Source organism: Trichechus manatus, unplaced genomic scaffold (genome assembly GCF_000243295.1).
Source record: "Trichechus manatus latirostris isolate Lorelei unplaced genomic scaffold, TriManLat1.0 scaffold00155, whole genome shotgun sequence".
NCBI classification, from domain to species: Eukaryota; Metazoa; Chordata; class Mammalia; order Sirenia; family Trichechidae; genus Trichechus; species Trichechus manatus.
The window spans coordinates 3,998,809-4,019,798 of record NW_004444091.1 but is presented as its reverse complement, the minus strand read 5'-3'; the positions used below and the strand labels follow the sequence as shown (position 1 = coordinate 4,019,798).

The 20,990-nt window shown below is 41.0% G+C and overlaps 1 protein-coding gene across 4 annotated transcripts in view; it reads right to left on the bottom strand.

Annotated features, from left to right (window-relative positions):
* The window catches only part of CCM2 (CCM2 scaffold protein), a 62,552-nt gene that overhangs the window by 23,373 nt on the left and 18,189 nt on the right, over positions 1 to 20,990 (bottom strand). The gene's annotated exons all lie outside the window — the stretch shown is intronic.

Genomic DNA, 20,990 nt, shown 5'->3' with positions numbered 1-20,990 from the left:
CTATTTATGAGAGACACACTTTGTTTAGTTTTTAAAATTATGTGGCAATTTCAAACTTTCAGAAAAGTTGCAAGAAGAACAGTACAAAGAACACCCATGTACCCTTTACCCAGATTCACCTATTAACATTTTATCCTATTCGCTTTACCATTTACATCTTCTAAATGAATGAATGAATGAAGAAGTATGGCTGTGTAGACCATGGTCTCCGGGAACACCTAGCTCAATTGGCATAACATAGTTTATAAAGAAAATGTTCCAACGTCTACTTTGGTGAATAGTGTCTGGGGTCTTAAAAGCTTGTGAGCAGCCATCGAAAGATACTCCATTGGTCTCACCCCATCGGGAGCAAGGGAGAATGAAGAAAACCAAAGACACAAGGGAAAGATTAGTACAAAGGACCAATGGACCACAACTACCACAGCCTCCACCAGACTGAGTCCAGTACAACTAGATGGTGCCTACCTACCACCACCAACTGCTCTGACAGGAATCGTACTACAGGGTCCCGGACAGAGCTAGAGAAAAACGTAGAACAAAATTCTAACTCACAAAAACTTACTGGCCTGACACTGACTGGAAAAACTCCAAGAGTATGGTCGCTGGACACCTGTTTAGCTCAGTAGTGAAGTCACTCCTGAGATTCACCCTTCAGCCAAAGATTAGACAGGCCCATAAAACAAAACGAGACTAAAGGGGCACACCAGCCCAGAGGCAAGGACTAGAAGGCAGGAGAGGACAGGAAAGCTGGTAATAGGGAACCCAAGGTCAAGAAGGGGAGACTGTTGACATGTCGTGGGTTTGGTAACAATGTCACAAAACAATATGTGTACTAATTGTTTAATGAGAAGCTAGTTTGTTCTGTAAACCTTCATCTAAGGGACAATAATTTAAAAAAACAAGAAGAAGAAAAGAAGAAATCAAGCGACAGACTGCATTGGTCAAATCTGCAGCAAAAGACCTCTTTACAGTGTTGAAAAGCAAAGATAACACTTTGAGAACTAAGGTGCACCGGACCCAAACCACAGTATTTTCAATCGCCTCATATGTATGTGAAAGATGGACAATGAATAAGGAAGACCGAAGAAGAATTGATGCCTCTGAATTATGGTGTTGGTGAAGATTACTGAATATACCATGAACTGCCAGAAGAACGAACAAATGTGTCTTGGAAGAAGCACAGCCAGAATGCTCCTTGACAGAGAGGATGGCAAAACTTCGTCTCATGTAGTTTGGATGTGTTATCAGGAGGAACAAGTCCCTGGAGAAGGACATCATGCTTGGTAAATTAGAGTGTCAGTGAAAAAGAGGAAGACCCTCAAGGAGACGGATTCTCACAGTGGCTGCAATGACGGGCTCGAGCATAACAACAATTGTGAGGATGGCACAGGACTGAGCAGTGTTTTATTCTGTTGTACCTAGGGTGGCTATGAATCAGAACTGACTGGACGGCACCTAACAACATCTATCTGTAACTTCAGATTTTGATATCTTAGATGCTTAAGCCTGGATGTACTTTTATATCAATCTTCCTCAAAGTGTATTTCTTTAAAGAGTAATCTTACAAGTTGTTCAAAGAAAAATTAATTCTATAAATCAAAAAGTTTCAGAAATAAAGCGTATTCTACCATTAAAAAATACATATATTTTTTCTCAACTATTTGAGAGCAGTTGCATACATGATGGTCCTTTACCCCTAAATTCTTCATGTGTATTTCCTAAGATCAGAGATACTCTTTTCCATAACCACTATACACACTGATATAATACTTCGATTTAATCACGTCTATATTCCAATTTTGTCAACCAACTCAACCCGATATTGTCCTTTAGAGTATTTTCTTTTGCCTCCCATTCAAGAGTCAATCTAGGATCAGATACTGCACTTAGTTGTCAGGTTTCTTTAGTCTTCTTTAACCTGAGCCATTTCTATGGCCTTTCTCTTTGACATCTCTGTCACTGACATTTTGGAAGAGTAAGTACTCACCTCCTTTTTAAAAAAAGAACACTCCTTACTTTTGGTTTGTCTGATGTTTCCTCATGAATAGACTCTGATTGTGCATTCTCTGACTGACTACTACACAAGAAGGATGGTGTCCTTTTCCTCTGACACATGCGATATCCACGTGCTCCTCACAAGGATGTTCATTTTCATCACTCCTTAAGGTATCGTCTGATTTTTCCACCATATCATTACTATTTTTTCCCTTGCAACTAATAATGTAATCGTCCGGGTGGCCCTGTAAAACCATGCAAACAACCTGTTCTTCATCAGAACTTCCACTGGTGATACATACCTGAACTCCAGCGTTCCCTCCACATTTACCAGTCAGCACTCGGAATTCTATGGTCAGCAGGAGCCCTCCCTTCTCTATTTCTTAATTTTTTATTATCAGTATGGACTTATGAATTCCTATTTTTCAGTGGCTTATAATTAATTACTGTCTTTAATGATTTGGTACTCAAATTGTCCGAGAATGCCTAACGGAAAGCTTTCAAACTTCCCTATTGTTCGTTATTTTTTTTTTTCCTTTAAAAAAATTTTTTTAATTGTGGTGAAAACGTACACACCAAAAAATTTGCCAGCGTAACAAGTTCCATATTTACAATTAAATGACACTGATTACATTTTTCATGATGTACCACCACTATCGCTTTCCTTTTCCAAAATATTTCGCCACCATGAACATAATGAAAATCTCCCGTTTCCCCCACCCTCCTATTCCTGGTAACCATTAATAATCTTTAGTTTCTGTATGTTTGCTTTTTCATATAAGCGACATCATGCAGTGTTTGTCCAATGTGTTATTTAGCTACAAGGTGACCTTAGGGGTTAGTTTCAGTTCAAGGTTTAAAGAGTATCTCAGGGCCATAGTCTCAGGGGGTCCTCCGGTCTCAACCAGTCCAATAAGTCTGTTTTTTTTTTTAAAGGAATTTGAGGTTCTGTTCCACATTTTTTCTCCATTCTATCAGGGTCCATCTATTGTGGGCCTGATTAGAACGGTCAGTAGTGGTAGCCAGTACCTTCTAGTTCTGGTCTCAGGGTAGAAGAGGCCATGGTTCATGCAGACTATTAGTCCTGTGGACTAGTTTCTTCTTTGAGTCCTTGGTTTCTTTCTTTCTCTTTTGCTCCAGATGAGTAGAGACCAATAGTTCTATCTTATTAGATGGCTGCTCACAAGCTTTTAAGACCCCAGACGCTACTAACCAAACTAGGATACAGAACGTAATTTTATAAAGTATATTATGCTAATTGACCAAGATATTCCATGAGACTATGGTCCTAAGCCTTCAAACCCAGAAAAGTGATGCCATGAGGTGTCTGATTATATCTAAAAAGTATCTGTAACTGTGCCCCCATATGCTTTATTATATATGTCTATACACACACATATACATACCTAGACACAAATATGCCTACATACATATATACCCACATATATATTTTTCCATTGTTGCTGCTGTTGTTTCAAAATTATATATGGCATAGCAATTTCTAACCATTCTTTTTTTTCTTGTGCACAGTTTAGTCACATCATTTACCTTTGTCAAACTGTGTACGCTTCATCCTCATTCGATGTTACCTTTCCCCTCACCAAAAATAACAAATGTCTACTATCTAGAGAGTGAATCCCCCTTTTCCCCACCATCCACAGACCACTAAAGAACGTTATTCTCCGTATATTTACCTGTTCCTGTCATTTCATAAAAATGAGAACATACAATATTGGGGTTTTTTTGTATGTGTGTGATTGACTTGTTTCACTCAACATAATGTCCTCCAGGTTCATTCATGTTCCAAGATGTTTCAGGAACTCAATCTTCTTTATCAGTAAGTAGTATTCCATTACATGTATGTACCACATTTTACTTATCCATTCATCCGTTGATGGGCACTTAGGTTGCTTCCATCTTTTTGCTACTGTGAATAGTGCTGCAATGAATGTGGGTGTGCATATGTCTGTTCGTGTCACTGCTACTAGTTCGCTAGGGTATATGCCTAGGAGTGGAACTGCTGGGTCATATGGCAGTTCCACCTCTACCTCTAGTTTTTTGAGCCAGACTGTTTTCCACAACAGCTGTACCATTTTGCATTCCCACCAGCAGTGGATGAGGGTTCCAATTTCTCCACATCCCCTCCAATACTTGTTATTTTCCTTTTTTTTTTTTTTTTAAATCTCAGGCATCGTAGTGGGAGTAAAATGGTATCTCACTGTGGTTTTGATTTGCATTTTTCTGATGACTAATGACGTTGAGCACCTTTTCACGTGTCTGTTGGCCATTTCAGTGTCTGATTTTATGAAGTGTCCATTCATGTCCTTTGTCCAGTTTTTGATTGGTTATCTTTTTGCTGTTAAGTTGTGGAAGTTTTCTATATATTTTAGATATTAGACTCTTATCAGTTACATTTTTCTCAGCCTTTCTGAGAATGGCTTTTCTGAAGTTTAAGGTACCCATTGGACGAAGCTCAAACTAAATCCACATTTGCCATCATGCCTTGTACAAGCTGAGCTAGTTAGTCATCTCTTTGTGTCCCAGTTTCCTCCTCCACATAGTGAGAAGGTCGCCTTATCTACTAAAAATTTAGCTGTGAACAACAGTGGATAAATTGACAAGTGAGAGTGTTTACTTTGCTTGGGTTTTGTAAGTCACCATGATGACCCAGCCTGCTTCGTTCCCCAGTCTGAGTGATCTCCAGTCTAGAGCTGCTCAGTTTTAAATGATAGGGAATCACAGTTTTAAGTTTCATTATGGGTGTCAACCTGCAAATGCCCTGCCAGTCTGCTTCACTTGGACAAACCCAAACTGAACCATTTGGTCCCTCAATATGGTGGGCAGGACTTTTCAAAGACAAGAATCAAAGTCCAGAGTCAGCTGGGAAGGCTAAAGCTATATTTGGAAGGAAATGTGTGCTGTGGCCTTCTGCAAGCCAGGGAGACCAGGGGTGGAGACAAGAGAAGAGGAAGAGGAGAGATCCACATCTGTTCTTGCAACTTTTGGGAACAGCCTCCCCTAAACAATATTCTTCCTCACCCAGTTTTGTGAAATAAGCTTTCAGTAGTTTCATGGTGAGAGTTCAACAATTATCTTTCAAAACTGACCATTCCCTATCTAACTGCTAATGAAGAGAAAAGGAAGGAATGAAAATCACTAGGACCTGAATGTCTGCCCTCCAGACACCACGCAAGGAGTGCCCGGCATCCTACCATGTGTAATTCTCACCACAGTCCATGCTGGCATCACTCACCTTTTACAGACAGGGCTCAACAAGCCCAGTTCAGATAAACTAGTCAGATGGCAGAGCCAGAATAATCTTCTAACTTATCAAAGATAATCACATTCCTTGACTATCTCACACCAGGGGTGGATCTGCAGAGTGAGACCAAAAGCCCATGTGCCAGTGTCTGCCTGGCAAAAGCATCTATGGTGGCATCTCTTGGCAAAAACTGGAATTCTGTGTCGGGAACTTGGGACTGTCAGTGTGTGGGGGGCAACTTCGAGGGAAATGCACACTTAATCCAAAAAGTTGTAGAAGGGTGGGGGGCGAAGGAGGATGAAACAAACCTGTGCAATGGTTTCCCTAGTCGCCAGAAGGCTGGGAACCCCCCTCCGACAATTAGAGCACCTTAAGAATAAATACGTAGCACATCAAGCTACTGGCTTGTCATCAGTTAACATTCCGGAATGTGTCCACAGATCTGCTGTTAGCCTAGGCCTTTCTGTCCTCTTATATGCTCCTGTAAACCAAACCGCAGGCATTTACTACTTTTATCAGTATTAGATTTCATCTTAATAGCTGTACCCAATGATTTCATTTGCTAAAAAATTTTTAATTATGATTAGTAATATACTATATACTAGCTATCCCCCTAGTTTTCTATCATCCAAAATTATACATTTTATGTTTTCATTCAAATCTTACTAAAAAATATTAACTAAGAGGAGTTACGTGTCAAGTGCTTTGCTGAAATAAGAGCAGCCTCTGATATTATACCTACACATCCTTCACCAGAATCACTCAGGAACCATTCCTGGCCTCCAATGGCCTGGTATGGCATGATGTCACCATCAGTAGCTTGTCTTTCTTTTAGTGTCACCCAAAATCTGGCCACAACACTTCAAACTCAGGCTCACTGTTCTACAAAGAAATCTTTGAGTTTTTTTTTTTTTTTTTGGCTATACAATATTTATATTTACTAGTAAAACAACTTTATTATGCCAATAAAAAAAATGACAACTATCATTCTGGCAGGCTTGCTATAATTACAGGCTGGACAGGTCTTACAACGGCTTCCTTGTCTGCCTTGGGGTGGCAGGCAATGCTCTGCCTCCGAGGGGTGGCCCCTGGCTGATCATAACCAAAACCCAGTGTCTCCCCTACAGCAAGGTCAGTGACCAGCCGACAGCCGTGTAAGCTGAAGTGGTCTGGGGCGCTGTATTGATTAATGAAATGGAGCACACAGCTACAAGAGGGACCGCCGTGATGGGATGGTGAGGGAGGACATCTGCATGGCCAGCACATTGTCAGTACAATCTCAGCCCCGGGATTCAATCAGATGAAAGATGATACAGCCAGACTATCCTCGCAGGCATTAACTAATTCCATCTCTGGGTGTTCCTGACAATCTGTGATTAAAACAGCTCCAAGGCTAGCGTGCTCACTACTTCATTAGGCATCTCACTTGGGGTGGGGGTGGGCTGGGAAGGATGGTGGTACAAACGGTTAAGCACTAGACTACTAGCCAAAAGGTTGGCAGTTCAAACCCACCCATAGCCTCAGAAGACAGACCTGGCAATCTGCTTCCAAAACGTCACAGCCTTGAAAATCCTACGGAGCACAGTTCTACTCTGAAGCATAAGGTCGCAATGAGTCAGAACTGACTCGATCACCAAGTAACAACAATAAACTTATTGCCACTGAGTCAATTCCGACTCATAGCAACCCTATACGACAGAATAGAACTGACCTAGAGGGTTTCCAAGGAGCAGCTGGTAGATTTGAACTGCTGACCTTTCGGTTAGCAGCCATACCTCTTAACCACTGCGCCACCAGGGCTCCAAGCAACAACAATATAAGTCCATTTTATACTGATCTCAAGTCAGCCTCCCTATGACTTCCACCTACTGGCCTTTAATGGCGAGTTTCCTGTGCCAGAGTCTGGGTCTGAAAGGGAAGGGGTAGCAGACTTGGAATGGGGATATCTAGGTAGATGTACCTCAGAACTCTGAATTCTCAAGTTCTTCCTTTACAGAAGATGAAGGCCTCCGATGAGATAGGGACCTCATAAGACAATGCTTGTTCCTCCAGAGTCTACTCCTATTGGCTCTAAGACCCATAACTGGGATCAAATCTCAACATAGCATGATTGGGGAAGTGCTGGGCCTGCTGAAGGAGAAGAGGGATTAAATGCCAAAGAAACTACAAGACCTGCCTAACATGTACTTGCAGGAATGGAAAAGTATGCCTGGGAGTGGGTCCTGAGGTGCCGGCTCAAGGGGGATGAGGTGCCAAGCTAGGTAAGAGCATGTCTGTCTACACTAGGGCACCCTCCATGTCACAGTATTTAACACCCTGAGAAGCACTCCAGAGGTGGTTCTAATGTACTGCTCCTACGGCTCCTAGGAGTGTGGTAAAGGTGGTAGCTCACTGTGGATAAAGGTATCAAAAGGCTCAGGGAAGTGGGCATGCTAGAGTGGATCTACTATATAAGAAAGGAAACCCACCAGCTCACCGTGTTCCTTGGGAGGCCCAAAAGACACTCCACTATGAAGGCAATAATGAATGTGCTGAAGCGAGAGACGTCAGTATCACTGAGAACCTCTGCAAGGTGATGGTGAGAAACACTGTTATAGAACTGGGCTCCCCAGTAGCCATGGGGATAACAGGATCCTGAAAGAGCAGAGGCCAGGTGGCGGCACTAACTACAAGGAGCAGGGTGGGTATAGTTACTACAAGAAGCAGCAAGGCCAAAATGACAGCTGGGGGATCTCTGAAGATGGTGCCTAGAACATTGGTGTTCCCAAGGGCAAGGGAAATGGGAAGCCAATAAGGGTACTGCTTAGTATACGGCAACAAGGAGATCAAAATGCAATGAGCTGAACGCTGAGGTGAGCTTCTCCAGTGGAAAAAGCGCCCTTACAAATTTTCCACACCTGAGGCACTTTCCAGACCCAGAAACACTGACTGAAGGAGAGGCCGAGTCCCCATGAGAATGGGGTGAGTATATGCAGCAGTGATTCCCCTGGTTCTTTCCGAATGGACTTACAGTCACCTACTTGGGTGAAAGTACACTGGGGAAAGGAAAGTCTTTTTGGTGAGGGGCACCGGATGGAGGGTCTGAGATGATACTAAACCAAACTCCAATATGGACCCATTAGGGCAGAGGATTATGGGGGGTCAGGTAATACATGCAGTTCAGGCCCAGGTCTGCCTCAAAGTGTGTCAAGATCCAATTGGTGGTCATTTTCCCACTTCTTGGATGTATAATAGGAACACACATACTTAACAGTTTGTAGAATCTTCACTGTCTTAGACTGGGTTCTCTAGAGAAGCAAAACCAGTGAAGGGCACATATATATAGAGAGAGGTTTATCTCAGGTAAATGGCCCACACAGTTGTAGAGGCCAGCAAATGCCAAGTCCATAGGTCAGGCATCAGGCTGAAGGCTTCTCCTCACTCACGTAGCTGCAGGAGCTGATGAACCCAATCATGCATTCTGGAACTGAGGAATCACTACAGGATGGGCTTGGGAATCCGCTGGACCCACTGTGAGACAGATATGAGCTAAGACTCCATTAATAACCTGACCTCCATATGCCCCCAATCTGACTGGTTTTGGGTCTCCTGGAATTAGTGTCAGTATAGAGCCAGTGTCCAGTAATCCCTGAAAAATGTGACTATTTCCTTTTCCCCAATGAACCGTCACTCTTGTAAAAGGCCGTAGATCAGTTTGGGGAAGGCTGGGAGAAAATTTAACAGTATAAATTTCTGGAAGTGCAGTGGGGTCCTTCCTCAAGGGGACCAGGCCTCCCCTTCACTCAAGGGGTTGTGGGTCTGTAAACTGGTGCAAACCTGGGAATTGATTTAGGGGCCATGACTCTCTATTCTGGCGATTCAAGTTAGACTGCCATTCTTTGACCTAGAATTCTTACGCTTGAACAGATCAAATAAATAATTACTAGATTTTCCATTTATTTCACTCCTAGGGAAACCATGACTAAGTAGCCAATGCCTTAAGTTCATATGAGTCAGAATACTCTGATTACTGCTTTGACTCTGCTGTCTATTACAGTAACCACACCACATTTTCTTTGATGAGTACCATCACTTGGCCCCTACCACCACAGGGTCCAATGAGCCCCACTGTAGTTGGCTGTTTTAATTCAGTTAGAGCAGTTCCCACTGTCAAATGTGACTTACATAAAATAGCAATCACAGTAGCCTTCAAGGATGCTGGGGCTCCCTTCACAAGTTTGTTCCTCGATATTGTAGAAAAAGGTGTATCCTCTGGGCACTCCATGTTGGGTCTGTGCGTCTAACCTGGTAAATTCACTCTAACATGCCAATTTCCCTAAGCCTCTGGATACCTTCTTCTACAGTATAACAAGGCGGGTTTGGTACTTCAACTTGATTTAGTGTAGGCCACCTCATAATCCATGATTCAGCAAACCAACCAAATAAACTATTAGCTCCTTTCCTAACCTCTCGAAACTGAAACAATGAATGAAGAATCTGTCCTTAGTGAGCCCATATCAATAAACTCAGACTGATCCTTGCACCATTACCCCACACCCTTAATAGCCATTCCCACACATATTCCCCAGGTTTCTGTTTGTATATATTAGATAAGTCAAGCAGTTCTTTTGGAGTGTAGTGTACCTCCCCCTGGATCACACTTAGTACTTCATTTTTTGGGGCTCACTGGGACTTAAGTCTAGTTATAGGTCTAGAAGCAAAAATGGGTGGTGGGGATGTGTTCTGAGAACAGTCAGCAATGTCCTGTAAGACATCTGCCTCAGGCGATGCCCCAGGCAATGACTCAGATGCCTCCCCAGGGATGACTCAGACAAAGGCTCTTTATACATAGCTGGGTTAATCTCATCAGATGGGGCTGCAGGGGCTAATGGTTTTACTGGGGAGGGTGGCTTAGCAGACAAACCTGGATTAATCTCTTCAGATGTGAGTAAGAGGGCTGGTTCTGTTAGCAGGAGTGATTCAATAGAATTTAGAGCCTCAGTGTCCCCACCTTCCTGTTTATCTGCCCAAATGTCCCCATCCCAAGTTTCAGAATCCCGTATCTTCCCAATCAATGTCTTCACTTTAACTTCAGATACCATTCAAGGTTGAGAATTTATTGGTGTTGTAATTCAATCACTGTTAGGATAAGACTCTAGATTTGGTTTTCAGCAACATCAGCTCTGTTACTACAAGAAATAAGGCTTTCTTTCAGGGCACAAGTGGAAACTTTGAGGTCGTTTATGTGGCGCTTAAGCTGTGACTCTGAAGCCCTGAACTCATCTCTTTCTTTCACCACTTTGTCTAGCAAAAGTAGGACCAATTAACAAGCTTCCTTATACTTCTCATTATGACAAAACTGTAGAAAAGTATCAAACATGCAATCACCCAGAACCTTGCTTCTCACCAACACTTGATCTACTGGTGGTGATATTTTGCATATTTCTTTTGCCACCTCATGCCATGGACTAGCAGTGCCCTCTTTACTACTGGACACAGAGTCATCAACATCTTTAAGACTAACCAGACTTGGGAAATAATTTAGAAAACTCGTCCTTACAATTTTGTTTCTCTAGAACCATTCTCAGTACCAAATGTCCTAGGCTGGGTTCTCTACAAAAGTAAAACCAGTGAAGCATGTGTGCATGTGTAAATAAATAAATACACATATATATATATAGACAGAGAGAGAGAGAAGAGTGACAAAGAGAGAGAGAGACTTATCTCAAGGAAGGCTCACACGGTTGTAGAGGCTGGCAAGTCCAAAGTCCATGCGTCAGGCATTAGGCTGGAGGCTTCTCCTGACTCACGCAGCTGTAGGGGCTGATGAACCCAAGATCAGCAGGTCAGACAGCAAGCCCCTGGCTTACAGGCTGCAGAGGCCGACAAATCCTAAGATCAGCAGGTAAGCTGCTAGCTCAAGTCCCAAGAACTGGAGGTCAGATGATGACAAGCTGGATGCAGGATCCACAGCAAGAGCCTTGTTGGAACATCCATTTATATACTGGAGGCAGGCCACACCCCCAAGGAAGCTCCCTTTCAACTGATGGGATACTCATAGCAGCTTTCATCATGGAGTTGATTATATCCTTACATAACTGCCAAACGACATCATAACTATCAAACCACTGATCATGGCCCAGCCAAACTGACATACAACCTTAACCATCACATGCACCTTGCATCTTCTAAGAAAGAAGCACAACACTTGGTCTGCTTCTTTGAGTTTTGGAAGCAACATTCTGCACCTGGGGATACTGCAACCACCCATTTACTGGATGATGTGGAAGGTCCTCTGTGTAGAGCCTGCTGCAAGACATGCCTCTGCAGCAGGTCCAGGCTGCAGTACAAGCAGGCCTGCTGCTTGGGTCAATCAGCCTGGCAGAGCTTGTGGTATTGGAAGTATTTGTGGTGGAGAAAGATGCTGTGTGAGGTTTCTGTTCTGGCAAATCCCAACAGGAGAGACATAGTACAGAGTCTTAGGGTTCCAGGGCAAGGCCATGCCATCTGCAGCAGACTTATATACCATTACAAAACCAGCTCCTGGCATGTTTTTGAGAATTTGACTGTGGGACTCAAGTAACTGTGCAGACAGAACTGCCCAACATGAAGTAGGAAATGTCAGATCCATCAAGTCATAAAGTCAGGTGTGCCTAGCAACCATCTGTCATAAAATGGAAGTGGCACAGCAGGATCAGGCTGGAATAAGCCTAGCAGGCATATTTAAGCCACAACAGGTGGTCCACGTGCCATGACACTGTTGCACCCAACTGTCTCCCTTAGCTCACACCTTTGGCCACATAAAGGGCTCCCAATACTCAGCTGATAACCCGTAACCCATTTCCATCGAGTTGATTCTGACTCCTAGCAACCCTGTAGAACAGAGGAGAACTGCTCTGTAGGGTTTCCAAGGACCGGCTGGTGGATTTGAACTGCCAGCCTTTTTTGGTCAGCAGCCGAGCTCTTAACCACTACACCATGGGAAAAAAACTGACCTTGGTTCATACTACTTGGGTACAAGCAAATGCACTACAGCCCCTCACGGGAGGCCCTGAAAGCCAGTAGTGGGGGAAAATCCTCCCAGTGGGCAGAACTCCAGGCAATGCACTGGTCATACTCTTTGAGTGCAGAAAGAAGTGGCCGTTATAGACTTATGAGCAGTAGCAAATGGCGTAGCTGGTCAGCCAAGGCCTGGAAAGAGCAAAATTGGAAAAGCAAGGACAAGGAGGTCTGGAGAAGAGACATAGGTGTGAAACCTCTGTACCACACTTAAATAACCACCAGAGAGACTTCACTGCAGAAAGGGCACTAAACAACCAGGTGTCAAGGATGATTTGGCCAGTAGATGCCACCGTGCGTGTCCTCTGGCTTATATGATGGGCTTGTGAATGGAGTGGCCATGGTGGCAGGGATGGAGGCCATGCATGGGCCCAACAGCAGGGGCCAACTCTCACCAAAGTGACCCAGTTATAGCCACTGCTGAATGTTGGATGTGCCAGCAATAAAGAGCCATCCTGCAGCCCTGATAAGGCATCATCTCTCAAGGAGACCAACCAGCTAGTTGGTGGCAATTTGAATACATGGGACTCCTTCAACCCTACAATATGAAACATTTTTGCTTAACTAGGATTGGCATGTACTCCAGATATGGGTTTGCCTTTCCTATCTGTAATGTCTCAGCCAGCACCACAACCAAAGGCTCATGGAGTGGTCTGACCTATTGCATGGGATAAAACGTAACATCACCTTGGATCAGATAACACGCTCTGTAGTAAAGGATGTACAGTGGCAGGCTCATGACCATGGGATTCAATGGTCCTACAGAATTTGATACCATCCAGGAGCTGCCCACCTGATAGAGCTGTAGACAAACAAGCAAAGAAAGGAGTTACTGTTCTGGTGGGGGTGACTTTGATCATCATGAGGAGGTGGGGATGCTGCCACATAATGAGGACACAAAGATATATGTCTGGTGACCCCCTCGTGTCTTTTGCTATTCCCACGCCTTGTTGTAATTGTAAATGGGCAAATACAGCACCCACAACCTGGTAAGGGCAAGGTGATCAAGGGCGCAGAGCCTGAGGCAAACCATCTGGAGCACCAGAACTGTGAGCTAGGAAAAGACAAGCTAGGAGGGAGGAGAGAGACAATGAGCACCAGCTGTGGCCTTGTGACTCAATGGAATAGTGGGGGCTGTGGTTAGTACGAAAAGTTTTGTAGAAATTAGAATCAAACAATCCTAGAGAAGCTGTGTCTGGATGGCGTGGACTTCATGTGAGAAACAAGAGGATCTAAAAAGTTTAAGGCACAAATTGTGGCGCGTGCTACTGGTGCCCACTCAAATACCATTTCCCACTCAGAACTCTTTTCAGCTGCTCTAAGCGTTGACTGATGATAGCTCCCAGTCGCTTTCTTCTTCAAAGAACTGCCCTGGGATAAATGGGAGACACTTAACTCAGGAGCTCCTTGTGCACCACTTCCTTTCTCCCACACACACTCCTCAGCCAGTGACTAAAATACCAGATCCCTTGCTTTAAGCAGAACGAATCCTTTTAGAGCATGGCATCTTGTTAAAACTCGTCTCTGAGCCCACATGTTCTGTGTATCTTTTTCCTCTGTTGTATCCTGCTTTCTTCACTCCCCTTCTCCTGCAAGCACACCTTCAAATCAGTTCAACAAGATCTCCAGTTTCAGGCTTTGGTCCTAGAGAATCAACCTAAGACAACCAGAATCAAAGACGAATGACAAACTGGGGGAACATTTACAATAAATTTCGTAGCAAAGAGCTAATCTACCTAATATGTTAGAGCTACTAAAAATGGACAAGAAAACAACCAATTACCTAATAGAAAAATGGACAAAAGATATGGAAAGATAGCTTAAAAGAGATATGGCTCTTAAACATTTGAAGATACTCAATCTCACTCATGATAAGTACAAACTATAATAAGAAAACATTTATGCCTATCAGATCAGCGAGGATCAAAAAGTTGGAGGATCTGCTGTGTTGTTCCTAAGAGTGTGGAGAAATTTATTCTCATTTGCTGCTGATGGTATACACTGGTTTAAAACATCTCTGAAGAGCAATTTGGCAATGTCCATCAAATTAAAAAATAACATAGCCTTAGATCCAGAAATTCTAGTTCTGGGAATTCATCCTATAGATATAGTAAACATTTGTGAAATGGTTGGAAACAAATGTGCATCAAGAGAGCACTGGTTCAAGAAAATATGATAGCGTCATGTAATGGAATACTATGCAACCATTAAAATGGACAATGCAGCTTCGTATATTCTAATATGGAACCCTCTCCGAGATACACTGTTGAGTGTAAAAAGCAAAGTGCAAACAGTGTATACTATGTAATCATTTGGAAATGTTTTTGTGTAAGGAGACACAAAAAAGTGGTATCAGTAATACCTTCCAGGGAGGGAACTGTATGACTCAAAAAATAGGGCAGGGAGACTTATTTTCAACAAGAATACCATTTGAATTTTTACCACGTACATAAACCACATATTCAATTTTTAAAAATAAAAAAACAGTAAAAAAAATCTGATCAAGTAGATTTTTGTGTTTGTTACGACAGATAGGATAAATTACTCATTGTCTCTCCTAGAATTAAAATGTCCCAGCAAACCTCAAGTTCATGTTAGAGCTATCATGTCCACTCCTACATTCAACAAGCACCTATGTGCCCACTGTGAACCATACAAACCATACACTATTTTGGGCACTCCTGACACAAATGTTGGCTTGTGATGGAATATACGGCAAGAGTGGTAACTACTTTATAAAGGTTCTGTGAAGGTTAAAAGAGAAAAATATACTTAAAATGCTAAACAAACTGCTGCTGACCACAATAAACACTCAGAAAATAGGACCTACTATTAATTTCCTCTCAGCTTTACTTTATTAATGTACATTCTAAATACAAAAAACTTGCCATAAAAAGCCATCCTGGAAAACGTGGAACTATTTCCTCATCGGTGGTGAATTTTGTTGTTGTCATTGTTCATTTTTATCAAAGTAATAAACGTACACAGTTTAAAAAGGCAAGTAGCCCCAAAAAGGGTATAACAAAAAACGACAACCGTATAAAACCACTTCCCAGCGGCAACCACTTCTAAGTTTTGTTTCTCCTAAATAATTATTATAAAAAATTATAATAATAATTATTTCTAAATAATGTGTTCATGTTACTCTTGCTCAATGTATCTGTTTATTATCTGTTGACTTCTGATTATGATAAAGATTTAACCCTCTTACAGCACCACTCCCACTTCTCTTTCTTTTTTTCTTACAATTCCGATAATTTTTGGCCTAATCATTACTTAGTGCTTGTATCATTTTTTTCATGTATATTCTATTTCACTGCTAAGCCAAGTAGTGTACCATAATTACAATTCTTTCATGTACAACTTTTTCACTCAACTTTCTTTTAAGATCATATAGTAATTTCACATGCAGTTGTAAGAAATAATATAGAAATTCATTATACCCTTTTCCCTGTTGCCCACAGTAACATCTTGGAAAACTATAGTACAATATCACAACCAGGATATTGACATTGATACAGTGAAGATGTAGAACCCATTCATCACAAGGATCCCTCATGCTGCCCTTTTATAGGCACACCTACTTCCCTCCCACCTGATCTCCTCCTTAACACCCAGCAAGCCACTAATCAATTCTCCATTTCTGTTATTGTGTCATTTCAATAATATTTTATGAAGGGAAACATACAGGATGTAGCCTTTTGGGATTCTGGCTTTTTTCACTCAGCATAATTCTCTGAGAGTTCATCCAAGTTGTTGCATGCATCATTAATTTATGGACCACATTTCTTCTGAGTTGTTTCCAGCTTTTGGCTATTACAAATGAAGCTGCTATAAACATTCAAATACATGTTTTGGTGTGAACATGAAGTCTTCATTTCTCTGCAATAAACGCCTGGGAGTACAATTGCCAGGTTGTATGGTAGTTGCATGTTTCGTATTTGAAGAAACTCCCCAACTGTTTTCCAGACTGGCTGGACCATTTTACGTTCCCACCAGCAGTACATGAGGGATCCAGTTTCTCTGCATTCTTGCCCTTGCTAGCATTTGGTAGTGTCACCATTATTTAATTTTAGACATTTTTATAGGTGTGTGGTGATACCTCATTGTGGTTTTAATTTGAATATTCCTAATGGCTAATAATATTGAACATCTTTCCACGTGTTTGTCATCTGTATATCTTCTTTGGTGAAATACCTCTCTGTGCCTTTTGCCTATGTTCTAACTGGATTATCTGCTTTTTTTTACGCTAAGTTTTGAGAGTTCTTTATATTCTAGATACTAATGCTTTGTCAGATATGTGGCTTGCAAATATTTTCTCCCACTCTATAGCTTGTTTTTTATCTTCTTAACAAGGTTTTTTGCAGAACAAAAAGTTTTAAATTTTGAGGAGGTCGTTTGTCAATTTTTTAAATCTATTTTTCCTTTTATGGATTATGCTTTTGATGTCAAGTCTAAGAACTCTTTGTTTAGCCCTAGATCCCAAACATTTTCTATGTTTTTTTTTCCTAAAAGTTTTATAGTCTTAGATTTTACATTTAAGTCAATGATCCATATTGAGTGAATTTTTATAAAGTATCAAGTTGAGAAGGACATAACCTCTGTTTGTTGAAAGTGCTATCCTCCTTCCATTGACTTGCTTTTATACCTTTGTCAAAAATCAGTTGGGCGTATTTGTGCAGCTCTACTTCTGGGTTCATCATATTGTTCCATTCATCTGTGTGTGTATCCCTCTGCCTATACCACACACTCTTCATGCTCTAGTATTAGGATGTAGACAATACATCCTAAAATCAAATGGACTGATTTCTTCCCACTTTATTCTTCTTCAAAATTTTTCTAGCTCTTCTAGTTCCTCTGCCTTTCCATATAAATTTCAGAATAATCTTGTCTGTATCTACAAAAAATCTTGCTGGGATTTTGATAGGAATTGCATCAAACCTGTATACTGTTGTCAGAAAAACTGATGTCTTTACAGTGTTAAGTCTTCCAACCCATGAACACAGTATACCTCTCCATGTAGTTAGATCTTTTTTTTTTCTTCTTTCATTAGTGTTTTGTGGTTTTCAGCATACAAATCCTGTACATGTTTTGATAGATTTATACCTGCTCTTTTCTTAAAAAAAAAAAAAAAAAAAGGCAATTGTAAATGGTATTGTATTTTTAATTTTGGTGTCCATGTATTCATTACTTGAATATAGAATTAAAATTCACTTTTGTATGTTTATCTTATATCCTGCAACCTTACTGAACTCACTTATTAGTTCTATGAGGTTTTGTTGTAGAATCTTTGAGAATCTCTACATAAACAATCATATCATCTGCAAACAGGGAGCGTTTTCTTTCTTTTTAAACTGTATGCCTTTCATTTCCCTTCCTTGACTTATCGCACTGGCTAGAGCTCCCAGCAATATACTGAATAAGAGCGATGAGAGTAGAAATTCTTAAGGGGTAAGCATTCAGTCTTTCACCAGTAAGAATAATATCAGTTGTATATTTTTACAGATGATCTTTGTCAGGTTGAAGAAGTTCCCCTCAATTTCTATTTTTCGGAGCTTTTGTCATGAATGAGTGTTGAATTTTGTCAAATGTTGTTTTGCACTGTGACTTTGCTTATTCAGCCTATGAATGTGGTGGATTACATTTTCAAATACTGAACCAACCCTGCAGCCCTGGAATAAAGTCCACTTGGTCATAGTGTATAATTCTTGTAATAAATTGCTGAATTTTATTTGCTAATATTTTATTAAGGATTTTTGTGCCTATATTCATAAGGGATATTTGCCTGTTTTTTTTTTTTTTTTTGTTTATTTGTTTTGTTTTGTTTTGTTTTTGGGTACCATCTTGGGCTGGTTTTATTATCAGGATAATACTGACCTCATAAAATGAGTTGGAAAGTACTTCCTCCTTTCTTTTTTCTGGAAGAGACTGTGTTGAATTGGTGTTAACTCTTTAAACGTCTGGCAAAATCCTCCAGTGACATCATCTGGGCTTGGAGATTTCTTTTTGGGAGTTTTAAAATTACATACTGAATTTCCTTAATAATTAGTTATCGGGCTATTCAGATGATCTATTCATACTGGTGAGTTGTGGTAGTTTTCCGTTTTTCAAGGAATCGGTCCATTTCACCTAAGTTGTCAAATGCATGTTTAAGAGTTACTTGTAGTATTCCTTTATTATTCTTGATGTCTACAGGGTCTTTCAACAATTAAAAACAATGTTATGCTACTTGCTTCTAGCCTCCATGGTTTCTGTTAAGAAATCTGTTGTCATTCCAACTGCTTTTCCCCTATAGGCAAGATGTCATTTCTCTTGCTGCTTTCAAGATTTTTTCTGTCTTTGCATTTCAGAAGTTTTACTATGATGGGTCTCGGTGTGAATTTCTTTAGGTTCACCCTGTTTGGGGTTTGCTCAGCTTCTTAAATCTGTTTGTCTTTTGGCAGATTAGCAAAGTCTGGGCCATTATTTTTTCTAATACTTTTCCAGCCCCATCCTCTTTCTCCTCTCCCTCTGGACTTGAATCAGATAACGTTAGATTTTTTGCTCTAATCCCACAGGAGGATGGGATTAGCGAACTACCTTGTTATGACCAGGTTGAGGAAGAAAGTGAAATTCCCCATTTGGCCTCTGATGACACCCAAGTGGGGGCCTCCTCTTTACTTCTAGGTGTGATAGTAGTTCTGGCTTCCCACCACGCTTCCACTGATACCTCCTCGGCTAAGAGGGGCAGAAATGCCGTAATGCCTTTCTATGGCCTATACAGACACCACAGGGAATGGAGAGCCTGGGCAGTGGGGAAAGTCCTACCCAGAACCTTCTGACATTACTCCACTAGGGAGGGGAAAGGGTGCCTCATTACTGCTGTATGAAGGCAGAAGTCCAGGGGGATGAAACAACCTGGCAGGGATGAAACTCCTGCTCCTACTTTGCTCTCTAGACCTTCACCTATTCTTGTTATTTCATATAAGTGAGATATATAATATCTGTCCCTTTTGATTGACTTATTTCACTCAGCATAACGTTCTTAAGGTTCATCCATATTGTAACATGTATCAGGACTTCATTTCTCTTTCTGGCTGAGCAGTATTCCATTGTGTGTGCATGCACATATATATATATATATATGTATGTATATATGTAAATGTATGCATACACATTTTGTTTATCTCATTCATCCTTTAGTGGATATTTAGGTTGCTTCCACCTTTTGGCTATTGTGAATAGTGCTGGAATGAACACTGGTATACAAGTGTCTGTTTGCATCATTATTTTCAATTCTCTTGAAAAGAGGAGTGGAACTGCTGGGTCATATGGTAGTTCTATGTTTAGTTTTTTGAGGAACCGCCAAGCTGCTTTTCACAGTGGCTGTACTATTTTGCATTTCCAGCAGCAATTTCTCCACATCCTCATCAACACTTGTTATTTTCTGTTTTTCGATCTTAGCCATACTAGTAGGAGTGAGGTGGTATCTCACTGTGGTTTTTCTTTTTGGTTTTAAAGCATATCCATACTTTTTTAAAAATACTTTATTTTTGTTGTTGTTGTTGAAAATATACACAGCAAAACATACACCAGTTCAACAGTTTCTAAATGTACAATTCAGTGACAGTAATTATATTCTTCCAGTTGTACAGTCATTCTCACCCTCCTTTTTTGAGTTTTTCCTCCCTCATTAACATAAACTCACTGCCCCCTAAGGTTCCTATTTAATCTTTTGAGTTGCTGTTGTCAATTGATCCCATAAAATGGAGCATAATGCTCAAGGCAGGCATTTTTTACTAGTTAAGCTAAACTATTGTCTGGTTTTAAGAAGATTTCAGGGGATGTTTTTAATTTAAGAGTTAAAGATTATCTCAGAGTAATAGTTTCAGGGGTTCATCTACCCTCCATGGCTCCAGAAATTCTGGATTCCATGAGAATTTGAAATTCTGCTCTACATTTCCCCTCCTTTGGTCAGGATTCTTCTAAAGAATCTTTGATCAAAATGTTCAGTAATGATAGCCAGGCACTATCCAATTCTTCTGGTCTCATGGCAAAGGAGGCAGTTGTTCATGGAGCCGATTAACCACACATTCTATATCTTCCTCCTATTCCTGACTCTCCTTCTTCCTCTGTTGCTCCAGGTGAAAAAAGACCAATTGTTGTGCCTTCAATATATTTTTCTACCCAAGCATATAAAATATATTTCCCTCTTCCACAGCCTACTTGGATTGGTTGCTTTTTAGACCTATTCCTCTCAGATTCTTGACCTGGAACTTCACTTTTCTGTCCTCTTGAGAATTATCTTTGCCTCTTTTCTGTGTTAGATCCCCTAGGTTCTGAATTCCATGTCTTCCTCCTTCTTGGTTAACTCTTGTGTTTTCATGAAGCACAGCCTTCAGTAACTTCCTCAGAATGGGTTCATGCACATGCAATGAGACTTCTTTCTATTCGTTATATGGAGATCCTTTCAGTCTGGAGAGTCGTGTCCTTTAATTAATTCTAGGAACGTTCTTGTATTACTGTCTTAGTTGATTTCCTCCTCACTCTTTTCTCTAGTCTTTCTTCAAATGAGTCAGATGTTGAACCTTCTGGACTGATCCACTAATTTTCCTTCTTTTTTTTTCCTTCTCTAATCTTCTGTTTACTAATTTTGTATCTTTGTCTTTTGGTTATCCTTTCTGGGAGATTTTCTTGACTTCATCTTTCAATCCCT